The 7,503-nt window shown below is 27.6% G+C and overlaps 1 long non-coding RNA gene across 1 annotated transcript; it reads right to left on the bottom strand.

Moving 5' to 3' along the window:
- Nucleotides 1–5,367: 5,367 nt before the first annotated feature.
- On the bottom strand, nt 5,368–7,216 carry LOC141602536 (uncharacterized). The gene is made up of 2 exons (XR_012524512.1): nt 6,938–7,216; nt 5,368–5,659 (listed from the first exon to the last, which is right to left on the bottom strand). It is a non-coding gene; the product is annotated as an uncharacterized LOC141602536 (long non-coding RNA).
- Between the last annotated feature and the right edge of the window lie 287 nt (nt 7,217–7,503).

Here is a 7,503-nt window from a genome sequence, read left to right as displayed (position 1 = left end):
AAATTTTCTATTGTGCTTCTTTTTCAAATTGTCAATACATAGGGAACAAATAGTGTGTGAAATAGTTAAATGCTAACTTCTTTCTTACGAAATTATTATTATTAAAATATACTAAGATTAATCATCAAATTTTAATTAAAAATTAATTTTAACTAAATGCATAATTAAGGCTTTATGTATAAAAAATTATGAATTTGAGTAATAATCTTCAATTATGACTCATTACCTAAGCTAACGTCAATTAGTATATTGACATTTAGTTTTGTTAGGTGCTACATTTAAGATCAAACTCTATATTTATATATACAGATTAATATACTACTCCTTACCTCCAAAAAAAATTACCTCCAAACTCTATATTTTGTCTATTAGATGTATATTAAACTTAAATCAAAGTTAGCATAATAAATTTGGCTTTGATTGAAAATATTATTTTCATAGTTTAAGAATGATTTAATAAAAAAAATTACCAATATAATTTGAAAAAAAAAATGTATGATTTTCTCAACGTTCCTTTTAGAGTTTGTGTGGGGCTTAATAGTGTTAGCAATTGTAAACAAAAACTTGAATTTTATATTCTTTTCTATAGAAGTTTTATCCACATCTCTCAAGATAAAGGACAATTATTATTAAATAGAATTTGATTAAAAAAAGGAATTCTATGCAAACGAGCTGAAATTTAACTAAGAGAAGAGTCCTTTCTCGACTAATAAGCACGGAGTAATAACACAATTGGCGTATAATTTTATTTGCAATGGAACTCTATTCGATATACTAAAATATTAGTCATACCGCCTGTCTTACTTGTGACGGTCACAAGCACAACCTTCCCCCTTGCCCCTTTACCTCCGTCACAAATGAGAATTTGTGCTAATCATATATGCTAGGTACAAATAAAGGAAGATTGTGCTATAATTGAATGAAAAATTATGTCTAACTATTACTTCATAGTAACTACCCCTATATCTCAATCATTTCTTTAGCTTTTTTAATTTTTGTAAAAGTTATTTTATCAAATACAAACAGATGACTGAAATAGAGTTAGAGTATTATTTGGTTAGCGAATTAGAAATGTAATGGATGTGTAATTTAATCGATTTGGAGATAGAGTCTCATCGAGCCTTTTTATAGGTAGGACTTGAAATTTACAGTGGTTATTTATAACTTGACGTTCACGGAGGTTTATAATAAGACAAAATATTACAAGTGGCCCGTGCATCGCACGGGCATTAAATCTAGTATATATATATAAAAGAGAGTTTTTTCGAGCGATCTGAGAGCGTCCACATCATCAAAAATCAATTTAGGAAAGTATAATTTTTAATGTAAAAAATAAAGTGGAAAATCTTTTAATTATTATAATACGTATATTTCCTAAATTATATTCAAGTGATATTTCCAATTTTTATATCAAACTTTTACATTTCATTTGGCAAAAAAATATCGTTAAAAAAATTATGAAAATAATATAATTAGCTTTGTGTTAAAAAATGCTATCATTAGAGTATAAATTTCATATTATTTGCACATATTAAAGATGGTGTACTTCTTAATACGTAAAATTGTGTACTTTTTAGTATGTTTTGTCCCACATTGGAAAAAAAGTAGGTGTGGTGAATATACTACATATAAATAGTAGAATTGTCCCACATCGAAAGATTAGTATAAGGTGATGTGATCCTCTGATTATAAATAGGATACATATTTGAACCTTATGTATCCACCCAAAATTTTTGAGTCTTATAAATATTGTTTTAAAGAGCTCTTAAGATTTTCTATCATTATCTACGATATGATATAAAAAATAAAGTGGAAATCGTTGGGAACTACCCGGCAAAGAGTTAAGAACATGAACAAGAAAATCAAAAAATAACTAAAGGTTTTACTAATGGTAGTCTTCTGACACAATACAAAACTACAGATTTTACTAATGGTTGTCTTCTGAATGCAGTAATAAAGCGTTATATGTACGATGTAGAGATCAATATCTAATGATCGAGACTAAGTGGTTTTACCTTCAAAGAAAAATAATATGTATACAATAGTGGTTTTTTTTAAAAAGAGACATGTATTTCTTGGTATGTTATATCTTTCACATAGAAAAATAATGTAGGCATTATGAACATACTACGTCTAAATAATTAAATTATGTATCTCACATTGAAATAATAGTATACGGTAGGGTGATTCTATAAATATAAATAGGAAGCATCCTTGAAACTTAGGTATTAATCCAATTTTTTTTGATATAAAGATATAGACTTTTTAGTATGTTATATGTCCCATATTGAAAAATAATGTAGGTGTTGTGAATATATTATGTATAAATAATAGAAATGTCCCATATATATACATTTTCTATATTATATTAAAGTGATGTTTATAATTTTGATATAAAAACTTTATATTTCATTTGAAAAAAAAAAGTATCGTATGAAAATTATATAATTAGATTGTGACAAAAAAATGCTATCATTAGAGTGTATATTGTATTGTATTGTATTGTATTTTCTCATTATTAAATCGGGTTGATGTCAAAGTAGATGCAAAAAAATGGTGTACTTAGTATGTTATTTGTCCTACATTGAAAAGTAACGTAAGTGTGGTGAATATACTATGTATAAATATTAGAATTGTCCCACATCAGAAGATTACCATAAGGCATGGTGATCTTATGATTATAAATAGAAGTCATAACTCAAAATCTTTTGATTCCCTTAAGTATTGTCAGAGATAACTCTAAAAAGAGTTTGTATTACTGTCTCTACAATAATGATTTCTAACCTAAGTTAATGTTTGGAAAATCTTTTAGTTATTATAATATATACTATGTATTTCTTATTTTATATTCAAGTGATGTTTATAATTTTTATATAAAAACTTTTAAATTTCATTTGACAAAATAATGTCGTTAAAAAAATTATGAAAATAATATTATTAGATTTATGGTAAGAAATGCTATCATTAGAGTATATATAGATTTCATATAATTTGCACATATTAAAGATGGTGTATTTCATAATATGTTATATCTCCCACATTGAAAAATAATATAGGTGTGATAAATATACTACATATAAAAAATAGAATTTTTCCACATCGAAATATAGCATAATGTGGGTGATTCTATGAACATACTTGGAATTTAGGCATCAACCCAAAATCTTTTGAGTCGCTTAAGTATTGTCTTGGAGAGCTCTTAAAAGTTTATATCATTATATTTTCTACCTATAGATTTTATATGTCCCATATTGAAAAATAATGTAGGTGTGGTAAATATAATATGTTTAAATAATATAATTAGAATTGTGTTAAAAAATATTCTATCATTAAAGTATAGGTTCTTATCATTTGCACATATTTTAATTATGATAAAAAAAATAGAAAACAAACGTCCATGGCAGCATGTGTAATCTATCAAAGTTCAAGGTTACCTTGAGAAATTTCCAATATTATAATGATATAATTAATTAAATTTGCATTTAAAAGAAAGATATCTGTACCAATAAAACAATAAAGGGGGTATTATTTATTAATTGTTATTTTATTGTCACGCTATCATACTTAACGTCCATTTAACCGCCTTTATATTAGGGGGTACCATGGGCAAAAAAATGGAACCTCAAGGGTACCATAGGCAGGTTTTTAAAAGTAGGGGTAACATGGAAAATCTAACAAAATTAAGGGGTACCACGGAAAATTTCCGTATCTCAATTATGTTCAATTTTTTTGGAAGAAAAACAACGTACAAATATTAATGGAGAGTATTTGATCATATTATTAAATTTAAATATAACTATGGAATATAATGAGTAGCAATTGTCCGTATTCGGTATTCGAGATCTGGTTGGATGTCGAACTAAGTGCAAAAAAGATGGTGTAATTTTGAGTATATTATTTGTCCCACATTGAAAAATAATGCAGGTTTGATAAATATATATTACGTATAAATATTAGAATGGTCCCACATCAGAAAAAAAATCCAATTTTTGTTAATATATTACTTATAAATAGTAGAATTGTCCCACATCGAAAGATTAGTATAAGGTGGGGTGATTATATGATTATAAATAAGAGTTAACCCACGTATATATTAATCTTTTATTTTTTTTTGAAAGAGATATTTTAATAATATGTAAACAAATCATTAGACATATAATGTAAACATTAAACGCTTATAACGTTTTTTTGCATTATAAATAAGCTAATTATCCCGTTGCAACGCACGGGCATTCAAACTAGTTCCTAATAAATACGAGTAATTATTATGTGCGGTCGTTGTATAGTGTGATGCACAAAAAATATATCTATACTATATAGTTAAAAGCCATCCTATCACATTTAATTTTTTGCCAAGTATGATTATCACAATTAATTTCTATTAATTTGGATTATAAATTATAAATTATTATTTGATTATTAGACATAATCCTTATCTTAAAAAAAAAAAAAAAAAAAAAAAAAAAAGAGTTAATGAGTGTTCCACCTTTTACCACCTCAGCCTACTCCCATTATCTTATTTTTTTAAAAAAATTTCTGGTCAAGAGCCCATTGTCTTACTGAAAGAAGAGTACTATTATTTTTTTGGGGTTTGGTTTAATTCAATCCTACTCAAAATGAATGAATCACAATTTATTTACTTCTACCATTAACCCTTATTCACTTTCCCTGTTAGCAGTTAAATTTTATTTGCTACAAAGACGATGCCCCAAACTGAGTACCCGATTCTCATAGAACCCCGTCAGCCATTGATAACCGACATTGTTGTCTTACGCCATTTATGCAGAACCTAGAACACGATTTGATCACAACATTATTAGAATTCTTCGCACTGAATTGATTATCAGTTTGATTACGGTCCTCCTAATTACACAACAAACAGTAAGAGAATTACACTTTCACAAACACCACAACGATTAAAAAAAACTGAAACAACCAAACCCGTGATTTTTACGGGCTACAAAACTAGTTTTATGTTAAAAAGTGATTATTTTCAAAAAAATAATAGTCGCCAGACTCGAGTAGAGTTACGTAATATTCTCGTTAATCCAATTCATTGATAACGTTTACTCGGTACTTTTTTTGATGTGAAACTGTGTAAATACTAATTGTAAATATAGAAACAACTTTGAAATTTTAAAAGATGAAACTAATATCTTATCTTTATTTTTTTTGAAGGCAATATCTTATCTTTATTAATTTAGAACATAATTCTGAATGCAGGATGCGCCACGTCATTTGTACAAGATTTTTTTTTTTTTGGAAATTCAGTCATTGGTGGGATCCACATCAAAACCCAAGTTCACTCATCCAATTTAATTACTCTATCTCCTCTACTTTCCTTAATCACTCTCATTACTCATTTCGTTAATAAAAAATTAATTTCAGTAACTACTTCATTAATTTCCAAAATTACATTTAATATAATTCACTCTTATCGTATGATCTGAACATTAAAAAAAAAACAAATTTAGGTATATCCATATATTACACTCCAAAACTAAAAATTACATTCTCTAAAACAATAAATTACAGACCAAAAATTACAACTCCACAGATTACAATTTTAAAAAAAAAATTAAATAACTACGATTGGAGTAAAAAACCAGGCCATATGATCGAGATTTGATGAAAACCCATATTCTTCCGACAGTCATACCTGTACCAACAACACGATAATGAACATTAACATAATTAATGTAAATAAGGAATAAATGGGAACATTATCAATTGAATTGAAAATTTTAGAAATATTTTAGACCATCCCAACAAGTCGAAAAATTGTTGCATTAACAAAAAAATGTGAGTCAAAGAAACGGGTGATTATCAAAGAGTCACATGTTCCTTACAGGTGATTATCAAAGAGTACCTCAAATTCCGTTTCATCAAATTCTATTAATCATTCAAAATACATCAACTTTAATACTATGGAAATAAATTCTACAAAAGATGAAATTTGGGTCAAGTCGTCGAATTTTTGGATCGGTTCATACCTATGTGGATAGGGTCAGACCCATGTGGGTCAAACTTCAGACTCATTATATTAGGGTTAGGTTAGATCCATTAGATTATGATTAGGTCAGGCCCATTAGTTTCGAGTCGATTCAAATTGAGTCATTTATTTCGGGTCAACTACAACCCGAGAGGTCGAGATTAATTAATTTCATAAATCAATTTATGAAATTATAACATTTCATAAATCAATTTATTAAAATTACAAGCAAAATGCCCTATTATTTAAATTAATTAATTAGAAATTCCATATGTGAAAAAAAATAGTAATTACCAATGAACAATCATAACTCAGATCTGAGTATTAAGAGCATTAGAAGCTCAATAAAATTTATAGAAGTCGAATATTTTTTGTTTTAAATTGAAATATAAATTAAAATGTGTATGTAAATGATAGATCTACGAATTTTTCCACTTAAAATGAAATATATTGTGATAAAAATGCATGTTGATTTATTAACAAATACAAATCAACAATAATATATCAGATCTGCCTATTGAAGCATTAATATCTCCAAATTTTTTTGTAAAAAGTCGAATATTTTGTTTTAAATTAACAACAAAATTAAAATGAGTAAGTTTATCGTAGAACTAAGCCTTTTTGGAGTTCGAATATAATAAATAATACACAAAAATACACAAAAATTTGATATATAGAAAGTAATTTAGGCCTTATTTATTTGGTACAAAATAGGATCATATTTTGAAGGTGTTATGTCTGAAATACGGATATTGCATGTTATTATTTAAAAACTTAAAGATTAATTTACTAACCCTATCGATAATCACTTAGATATGATTGTTTTTATTGTAAAAACGCATAACAACTTAAAAAAAAAAAAAATTACAAAAACACCAAAAAATGCAAGAAAAATACTTTGCATGTCATGAAAAATCGAAAAAAAAGGCGAGTATACGATTGTACCGTCATTGTCTTCATCTCCATTGCCTTGCACGTTTTCACCCCTTCGTTTTCATCTTACACGATTAAAGGGTGCATGAGGGCGGCAGAAAATGGATGAGGGAGGAGGCAAATGAGGGTGTGGATGAGAGAGGATGCGGAATTGAGAGAGTGTTGATGAGGGCGCGGAAATGAGAGTCTGTTGATGATGAAGGAGGCGAAAATGAGTGATGAAGGAGGCGGAAATGGGGATTAGAGATTAGGGTTAGGTTAGAGTTGAAAATTAGAGTGATTTATATAGGAGGGAATGTGAGTTGTGTGATGGGCTGTTTTATATATATATATAAAAAACGAATGGGCCATTTTGTGGTTCTACATTGTTCGGCCCATATAACTAATTCAATCGGCCTATATTAGTTTACTCGGTTTGTGTTGGTTTCAATGAGGTCGTTACCCAAAAAGAAGACTTGAAAATTCTAATTTGTGATTCAGATATGCCTACTTCTACTACGACTACTAATGTAGTCTATCATGAAATTTTTCAATTTTTAGGATAATTTGCATATGTTAAAGTAGATTATTAAATTATA

The sequence above is a fragment of the Silene latifolia genome, chromosome 9 (assembly GCF_048544455.1).
Source record: "Silene latifolia isolate original U9 population chromosome 9, ASM4854445v1, whole genome shotgun sequence".
NCBI classification, from domain to species: Eukaryota; Viridiplantae; Streptophyta; class Magnoliopsida; order Caryophyllales; family Caryophyllaceae; genus Silene; species Silene latifolia.
This window is presented reverse-complemented; position numbering and strand designations above follow the sequence as displayed.